Source organism: Aquarana catesbeiana, linkage group LG09 (assembly GCF_042186555.1).
Source record: "Aquarana catesbeiana isolate 2022-GZ linkage group LG09, ASM4218655v1, whole genome shotgun sequence".
In the NCBI taxonomy this organism is placed as follows: Eukaryota; Metazoa; Chordata; class Amphibia; order Anura; family Ranidae; genus Aquarana; species Aquarana catesbeiana.
Window position 1 is genome coordinate 39,767,293 of NC_133332.1, and position 9,998 is coordinate 39,777,290.

General features: G+C 47.7%; 1 protein-coding gene across 4 annotated transcripts in view; it reads right to left on the reverse strand.

Annotated features, from left to right (window-relative positions):
• LOC141107530 (uncharacterized) overlaps positions 1-6,384 on the reverse strand; it is an 87,333-nt gene extending 80,949 nt beyond the window's left edge. For 2 of the 4 annotated variants that reach the window (XM_073598326.1, XM_073598325.1), the window contains exon 1: positions 6,227-6,381. The gene's annotated coding sequence lies outside the window, so the exon portion shown is untranslated. Of the gene's footprint in view, positions 1-6,226 lie in introns of all 4 variants that reach the window. The other 2 variants (XM_073598329.1, XM_073598328.1) reach the window with 2 other exon arrangements.
• Positions 6,385-9,998: the final 3,614 nt, after the last annotated feature.

Consider the following 9,998-nt stretch of genomic DNA (forward strand, 5'->3'; position numbering starts at 1 on the left):
GGGAGATGATCGGGAACGCGCAGTGGGGGTGTCACAGCCCCTCAGCTGCTCCCGCCAGGAGATCATCTGCCCTGGATTCTGGAGGAGATCTCATGGAGGGGGGTCCGCTTCACTCCCCTGCCCGCTGCCACCGCAGGGATCCGGAGCCGTCGGCTCTTTCTGAGGCTTCAGTGCATAGAGGAGCTCAGCCAGAAAATAGATCAGCTATGGGCTGCAGGAGGGTTCGGACGCCCTCCAGCACCGCTGCGGCCTGGTAATGTCAGTGGTAGAAGGCCAGAGACTCGAGCTGGGGGATCCGCCCCCTTAAAGTGACAGCATGTCCCTGCTGCAGCTGGGGGTTCTAAGGTCCCCCAAAGCTTATCATCCTTGCGAGATACAGCTGGGGCAGACAATGATGCTTCCGGGAGCCCTGAGCCAGAGTCGAAAGAATGCAGGGAGCAAGGGACAGTGACGCAGAATCTTCTGCCGAATCCAGTGAGGTCACCAGCGAAGATGATGATGGGCGGTCTACAGAGAGGCGCCCTGCCTTGCGGAGCTAGCTGGGATCCAGACGAACAGCTGGTCGTGGTTCAGCGCGGCTGCAGCCTGGTAAGTCACACTTTATGTCTGTTTCTAGTTGTCAGGGTGGGACAGTTAGTTTAGGGGTTCCACATGGGGTTCTTTTGGGGGGCGTCAGGTTGGCGGGAGGTTGAAGCACCCCCAGGCTTTCTTCAGGATCTGCTGTTGGGGCGCCGTGCCGGTTTTGGCTGCATTTTTTGCAGGTATTCGGGAGTTATTGGCCCGTTGTGACCTGGCTGGGTCTTCTTCCCCATCCCAGGGGCCCGTGGGGGCATGGGCCCCTGCTGCTCCTGCATCGGGTAGTGTGAGCTTGGTGGTTCCTTCTTCACCTCCCTCAGCAGGGATGATATCTACGGGGGGTAGGGACACGGTGGAGCCTGATTCGCAGGGCCGCAGAAAGGCAGCCATCGGGACTGAGGCAGTTGCGTCCTCCGTTTCCAGTGTTACGTCTGCATTGCAGACGGAGACAGCTGGGGGGTCAGAACTAGGGCTGCTGAAATTAATCGCAGCATCGATGCATCGCGATTCGGGTGTCCCCGATGCGGCATCGATGCATGCGACCCGAATAATCAATTTCTGGCCCCGCCCCCTCCCGGGAGAGCGCTCCGTGCGTAAAGCTGTTATTAGCGTGTGTATATTCCACTCATGTGACTCTCGGCCGCGCCTCCCTCCTCTCAGTCTCTCCTGATGTCAGCTCCGCCCACTGACTGGAGCTATCAGGTCAGAAGAGAGGCGGGCAGGGCTGACATCAGGAGAGACGTGAGAGGAGGGAGGCGCGGCCGAGAGTCACATGACCGGAATATACACACACACTAATAACAGCTTTACGCACGGAGCGCTGTCCCGGGAGAATTCACTGCTGACCTCAGGAGAGATACGATGGAAAGAATGTGATAGTCATGCCAAGTATCGACAACTGGCGGCTGGAATGGAGATCGGGGGGAGATGGTGAGCAGGCAGATCGCCCTGCTCATTACAGACTGCCACCGGCAGAGCAGCATGTGAGTACAGAGGGGGAGGGGGGGCGCTGTGACACAAGTCCATATCATAAATTGTCTTCTATGTGCCTTCATCACACCACAACTCTGCATTATTGTCCGCAGTCTGTGCCCATCTCCTGTGCCATGTCCACCGCAGTCTTTGCCCATCTCCTGTGCCATGTCCGCCGCAGTCTGTGCCCATCTCCTGTGCCATGTCCGCCGCAGTCTGTGCCCATCTCCTGTGCCATGTCCGCCACAGTCTGTGCCCATCTCCTGTGCCATGTCCGCCGCAGTCTGTGACCATCTCCTGTGCCATGTCTCCCGCAGCCTGTGACCATCTCCTGTGCCATGTCCGCCGCAGTCTGTGCCCATCTCCTGTGCCATGTCCGCCACAGTCTGTGCCCATCTCCTGTGCCATGTCCGCCGCAGTCTGTGCCCATCTTCTGTGCCATGTCCGCCGCAGTCTGTGCCCATATCCTGTAGCATGTCCGCAGTCTGTGCCCATCTCCTGTACCATGTCTGCAGTCTCTGACCATCTCCTGTAGCATGTCTGCAGTCTCTGACCATCTCCTGTAGCATGTCTGCAGTCTCTGACCATCTCCTGTAGCATGTCCGCAGTCTCTGACCATCTCCTGTAGCATGTCCGCAGTCTCTGACCATCTCCTGTAGCATGTCCGCAGTCTCTGACCATCTCCTGTAGAGCATGTCCGCAGTCTCTGACCATCTCCTGTAGCATGTCCGCAGTCTCTGACCATCTCCTGTAGCATGTCTGCAGTCTCTGACCATCTCCTGTAGCATGTCTGCAGTCTCTGACCATCTCCTGTAGCATGTCCGCAGTCTCTGACCATCTCCTGTAGCATGTCCGCAGTCTCTGACCAGTTTGGGGTGGAGGAACTTGACTGGCCTGCACAGAGTCCTGACCTTAACCCGATAGAACACCTTAGGAATTAATTAGAGCGGAGACTGCGAGCCAGGCCTTCTCATCCACATCAGTGCCTGACCTCACAAATGCGCTTCTGGAAGAATGGTCAAACATTCCCATAGACACACTCCTAAACCTTGTGGACAGCCTTCCCAGAAGAGTTGAAGCTGTTATAGCTGCAAAGGGTGGGCCAACTCAATATTGAACCCTACGGACTAAGACTGGGATGTTATGTGTGTGTAAAAGCAGGAGTCCCAATACTTTTGGTAATATAGTGTATGCCAATGTAAAATGCAAAAAGCTATATATGACAAAAACTTAAAGTGCATTTCCACTTTTTGCAGGCAAATTTGAAAACAAACACCATTATATGAATAGCATAGCTCCCAACTGTCCCTGATTTTGCAGGACTGTCCCTGATTTGGAAAAAAAGTCCCTCTATCCCTCATTCCTCCTCATTTTTCCCTCATTTTAGTCTGATCTTTATAGATGTACAGTATATAAAATGCACTATTTCTCTCTCAAAAAGTGTGTCCCAGTGCTAAACCTTTCATCCAATTTCTAAATTTCTGCATTTATAAATTTAAAAAGTCAGTATAAAGGAACAGTAGTGGTAAAAAAACACTTGTGGGCTTAACTAATCATTTTTTTGTATAATCCTCCTATAAGGGGGTATGACAGGGGGTGTGTCCTATGTCCATATACTTTTGCTAATAGGTTTCCTTCGTTACCATCTCAAAAAGTTGGGAGGTGTGGTATATATTCCCATTCATTTAACATACCTGAAATTTTTTTTCTTTTTAACCACTTAAGGACCGTCCCACGTACATTTACTGCAGCAGGGCGGCCCTTTAGCGCAAAATCACATACCTGTAAGTGATTGCTTCCTTCGGTACGTGTGCACGTGTGCCGCCGGAGCCTCGCTCCCACTGTGATTGGAGACAGCGGGAGCCAATCAGTGGGTCCAGTGGACCCAATGTCCACCAGAAACCCAGTGATCATTTTGAGAGTGGCAGAACGCTAGTCTGTCTATGTAAAACTAACTATAATGCACAATCAGTGGAAGCCCTGAGCGTGTCACTTGCCACGTTGCCTGCCACCAGATGCCATCAGGTGTCCCTCCTTACATCAGGCATTCCCAGCAGAGTCCCTCCTTATACCAGGTGTCCCCAGCATAGTCCCTCCTTACACCAGGTGTCCCCAGTAGAGTCCCTACTTACACCAGGTGTCCCCAGTTACCAGTGGCCTCACTAGGGTTGGTGTCACCCGGTGTGGAAAAACCTGGTGTTACCCCCCACCCACTATAATCCTCCCTCATTACAGACCCTCCTCCCGCAGTATAGACCCCACTCCCATAGTATAGACACCCCTCCCACAGTGCAGACCCCCTCCCACAGTGCAGACCCCCTCCCTCAGTGCAGACCCCCCTCCCTCAGTGCAGACCCTCCTCTATCAGTATATACCCCCCTAAGTGCAGACCCCCCTCCATCAGTACAGACCCCCCTCAGGATAAACCACCCCCCTCCTCCATCAGTACAGACCCCCCCAGGACAACCCACCTCCCCCCATCAGTACAAACCCCCCAGGACAACCCACCCCCTCCATCTGTACAGACCCCCCTCGGGACAACCCACCTCCCACCATCTGTACAGACCCCCCTGGGACAACCCACCCGCCTCCATCTGTACAGACCCCCCCCCGGGACATCAAATGTCCCTCCATCTGTACAGGCCCCCCCGGGACAAACTACCTCCCTCCATCTGTACAGACCCTCCCTGGACAACCCACCCCCCTCCATCTGTACAGACCCCCCCCCCGGGACATCAAATGTCCCTCCATCTGTACAGGCCCCCCGGGACAAACCACCTCCCTGCATCTGTACAGACCCCCTCGGGACAAACCACCTCCCTCCATCTGTACAGACCCCCCCGGGACAACCCACCCCCCTCCCCTCATGCACTTGGGTGGGGAGCGGAGGAGGATTCAGCGTGCAGCAAGGGGCCTGGAGCACCGGCGGGGAACCCCAGAAGAAGAGAAGCGGGTCTGCTCTGTGCAAAACGTGTGCACAGAGCAAAGTAAGTATAGACATGTTTGTTATTTTATTTAACAAAAAAATTGAATGTTTACAACCACTTTAATTGTTTACATTACATTGGCCAGAATTTTTCTTTTAAAGAACGCTGTTTAAAAACGTAAACACGTAGCTTCCTAATTTACAGTAACATGTTAAAGCTTATTTGATATTTTATAGATTGGGTTATATAGATAGTTTATAGTGCTCAGGAGCAGTAAAAGGGAGGCCACCATCCCCAGAGCAAACCCGGGGTTCCCCTACACATGTGTGACCATCTCCTGATCCAGTCACCTGTCTGTGGATATCAGAATGCAGTCTATGTGGATATCAGAATGCTAGAACAATCTGCAGCACTGGGCTGTAGAGGCTAATATGTAATATAAATAGCTATCAAGTGAATGGAACCTTCCAGAAAATGCATTATATACAACCAGTTTTTAAAGAGACAAGTGTCAGAAATCAGAGACACTTGTCACTCATCGCCTTCAACAAAGCATGCTGGGATTTTTAATGCTACAGTATATACCTTTTTTCAAACAGCAAAATATATGAAGGAAATTAAAATAATTGCACAACATTCACATCTACATTCAGGAAATGGCTGGTTGTGACAACTACTACTCTAAACAATAAAGAAACAACTAAGAGCTGCTGAAAAATAATAATAATAATAATAATAATAATAATAATAATACAATATAAAATAATAACACTAATAATAATGCATAAAATAATAATACAATTATAATAGAAGTAATAATAACTCTGTCCTCTTTAGCAACTTGAAAATATAGAGTATAAACAAAATCTAACAGCTAATAAAAAATGTATGTATATATATATATATATATATATATATATATATATATATATATATATATATATATATATATAATATAACTATATAGCTATATATCGATCTAACTATCTATATATACTGTATGTGTACTGTATGTGTGTGTATGTATATATATATATATATATATATATATATATATATATATATATATATATATATATATATATTCCCCACCCCCCCCCAAAAAAAAAAAGGGTAGGCTCGATGCACTGCTCTGTCTTTTACTGCCTTCACTTTTCTTTGTTCTTTTATATTATACATCATATTTTATCATTTCACCATTTGATATAATTGTATTTATATATTGTTATTCATCGTATATATTACTTTCTATTATACATTATTGCACACTTGTATTATGTTATTTATTTTATGTACTATATATGTTATATTATTATTTTACATATACTGTGTGTGTGTGTATATATATATATATATATATATATATATATATATATATATATATATAGGGTCTTTAAAAAAGTTTCCACACTTTTTTATATTTAATAGTTAAAAAAAAGTGTGAAGGACCCTTGTATATATTTTGCAGGGTCGCGCATAATTATAGCAGCACAACATGATTCCTGTCTAGGTACAGGTCTATACATTCACCCCAATTTAGAACATTTTAGAGAACCAAAGCTTTCCAGCAAATGATTACCTAATGCAGAATTGAGTACAACTTTGTAATCTGCTGTAGAACTAATATTCTCTGTGCAACACAAGACAATGTCCTGCTGTTGTTGAACTACAAGTTCCAGCAAGGCCTGTGCTTCCTATCAGTCCACAACACCTTGATAGCCTGAGAGAGACGAGCCAGCATATATCCTTACCTGTCTCTGCTTTCTCCTCCTCTGAAGAAAAGAGACCAGAAGCAGTGCAAATAAATGGTAGGACAGTGGAAATCCCCAACTTCCTGCTGGCACACTGTGATTGGTTATTTGCTCAGGATACGGCCTGATATCTGGTCTGGGCCGGCCAGGCTGGATTATTATTAAAAAAAAAGGCAAATATTTTACAAACAAATTTTCCAGCATTAAATATGTGAATGTTTGTCAAGCCCAGACAAAGGACAGCACTCAGGAGTGATCTGATAAACCAGGCAGAACATGGACAGTAATTGTAACTTTTCCAGCATTTCCACTCTGGCTTATGAGTTCCATTGTCTCCAATGCAAGTTCATATACCGCGCACCACCGAGGGGAAGAATTATGAAATGGAAGAGCTTCAGAGTAAATCAAGTATATTGAGGTTAAAAAATAAAACTAGCTTTACGTTTTGATTAACCACTTCAGCCCCGGAAGATTTTACCTCCTTCCTGACCAGAGCATTTTTTGCGTTTCGGCACTGCGTCACCTTTAACTGACAATTGCGCGGTCGTGCGACGTTGCACCCAAACAAAACTGACCTTCTTTTTTTACCACAAATAGAGTTTTCTTTTGGTGGTATTTGATCACCTCTGGGGTTTTTATTTTTTTGCGCTATAAACAAAGAAATAGCGTCAATTTTGAAAAAAAAGCAATATTTTTTACTTTTTGCTATAATAAATATCCCCCAAAAATATATAAAAAAACAAATTTCTTCATCAGTTTAGGCCAATATGTATTCTTCTACATATTTTTGGTGAAAAAAATCGCAATGAAAGTATATTGTTTGGTTTGCGCAAAATTTATAGCCTCTACAAAATAGAGGATAGATTTATAGCATTTTTATTATTATTTTTATTAGTAATCTGCGAATGTAATCGTGACTGAGACATTGCGGCGGACACATCGGACACTTTTGACACTATTTTGGGACCATTGACATTTATACAGCGATCAGTGCTATAAAAATGCACTTATTACTGTGTAAATGACACTGGCAGGGAAGGAGGCGATCAAGGGGTTAACTGTGTTCCCTCACTGTGTTCTAACTGTAGGGGGGATGGGCTCACTAGAACATAACAGAGATCACTGCTCCCGATCACTGGAAGCAGTAGATCCCTGTCTTGTTGCTAGGCAGAACAGGGAAATGCCGTGTTTACATAGGCATCTCCCCGTTCTGCCTTTCCGTGGCACGATCACGTGACACCGGTGGACGTCGAGTCCATGGGACCCGCAGGCACACTCGTGCGGCACACTAGCCCGCGATTTAAAGGGGACGTACAGCTATGTCCATTTGCGCAGCCCTGCAATTGTGCCGATGTACATGTACAACTTTTTTCAACAATTTAGCAATATCACTTTTTTAGCATTTATTAGTGTTTATTAGCGTTTTTCCGCATTTTTTTTTTTAAATATATATATTTTTTCAATGGATCAAAAATGTTAAAAAATGCTGGTGAGCAACGTTTTTGAGCGTTTATCGACGTTTATCAGCGTTAGAGTGTTTTACAGCTGAAAAACATCTCTCAGAACCCACTAGTTTTGGTTTTCTTTTTACTGCTCAAAAACGTTACTGCCCAAAACTGCTGATAACAGCCTATGTGTGCATGGACACATAGGATAACATGATAGAGAGTTTAATGACTGTAGAAAAAAAGTCTACTGCCAAAAACAGCTGCTGTAAAAACGTCAAAAAATGTCCAGTGTGCATGAGGCCTTAATGTGAAAATGGCTTAATGTAGCTTAACCACTTGCCGCCCGCCCACCGTCAAATGAAGGAGGAGTGGTGCCGCTCTCGTTCTGGGTGGAGGTCATATGAGGGCACCCCAGAGCAGCCACTCCCGCGCTCAGACGGGGACGCGCAGCGATGGGAGACGATCGGGAACACGCAGTGGGGGGTGTCACGGCCCCTAGCTGCTCCCCCGCCAGGAGATCATCTGCCCTGGATGCTGGATGAGATCTCATGGAGGGGGGTCTGCTTCACTCCCCTGCCCGCTGCCACTGCAGGGATCCAGAGCCGTTGGCTCTTTCTGTGGCTTCAGTGCAGAGAGGAGCTCAACCAGAAAATAGATTAGCTACAGGCTGCAGGAGAGTTTGGACGCCCTCTGCTGGTCCTGCAGCGGCGCTGTGGCCTGGTAATGTCAGTGGCAGAAGGCCGGAGACTCGAGCTGGGGGATCCGCCCCCTTAAAGTGACAGCATGTCCCTTCTGCAGCTGGGGGTTCTAAGGTACCCCAAAGCTCATCATCCTTGCGAGATACAGCTGGGGCAAACAATGATGAGCAGAGTTGCCAGAATGCAGGGAGCAAGGGACAGTGACGCAGAATCTTCTGCCGAATCCAGTGAGGTCACCAGCGAAGATGATGATGGGCGGTCTACAGAGAGGCTCCCTGCCTTGCGAGCCAGCTGGGATCCAGACGAATGGCTGGTCGTGGTTCAGCACGGCTGCAGCCTGGTAAGTCACACTTTATGTCTGTTTCTAGTTATCAGGGTGGGACAGTTAGTTTAGGGGTTCCACACGGGGTACTTTCGGGGGGCGTCAGGTTGGCGGGAGGTTGAGGCACCCCCAGGCTTTCTTCAGGATCTGCTGTTGGGGCCCCGGGCGCCGGGAGTTATTGGCCCATTGTGACCTGGCTGGGTCTTCTTCCCCATCCCAGGGGCCCACGGGGGCATGGGCACCTGCTGCTCCTGCATCGGGTAGTGTGAGCTTGGTGGTTCCTTCTTCACCTCCCTCAGCAGGGATGATATCTACGGGGGGAGGGACACGGTGGAGCCTGATTCGCAGGGCCGCAGAGAGGCAGCCGTCAGGACTGAGGCAGTTGCGTCCTCCGTTTCCAGTGTTATGTCTGCATCGCAGACGGAGACGGCTGGGGGGTCAGAACCCCTCAAGGCAAAGGAGACCACAGAGTTCCATTGTTTTCAATGCAAGTTCAAGTACCGCGCACCAGGGGAAGAATTATGAAATGGAAGGGCTTCAGAGTAAATCAAGTATATTGAGGTTAAAAAAATAAAACTAGCTTTACGTTTTGTTTATAGTGATATTAAACCCTCCGTTCTTTAAGCACTTTCAGGGGACATCCTGAAACAATGTGAAAATGGCTTAATGTAGCTTAACCGATTGCCGCCCGCACACTGTCAAGTAAAGGAGGAGCGGTGCGACTCTCCTTCTGGGTGGACGTCATATGATGGCACCCCAGGGCAGCCACTCCCGTGCAACCGCAGGGGGCGCAGCGCGGCGAACACAGCTGCGTTGTGCTGTTAAGACATGGCGTGACCCCGATCTCTGTGAAGAGCCGATGACGTGGCTCTTAAACACAGTGATCGGCTGTGTCCAATCATAGCCGGTCACATGTAAATACGAAAGTGTCATGATCGGCTCTCATTGCCTCACACTGACAGAGTGTGTGGTGAGGACAACCGATCAGCGGCATCTCCTGCAGAGAACACCCGGACATGTAATCAGGGACACTGATCATCAGTGCCTTAATTACAGTAAAGCCCCCCAGTGCCACGCAATAAGTGCCCCCCAGTGCCACCAATAAGTGCCCATCAATGACACCGATCAGTGCCCATTAGTGATGCCAGTCACTGCTGCCTTTCAGTGCCTGCTCATCAGTGCTGCCCATTCAATTTTGGAATGAATGGACTTTACCGAATAAAAATACACATACGCTGTTTTAACTCAAGAAATGTTTCCATTCTGCTTATTCAAATTTTCTTGTGGTCAAAAACAAATGTCAA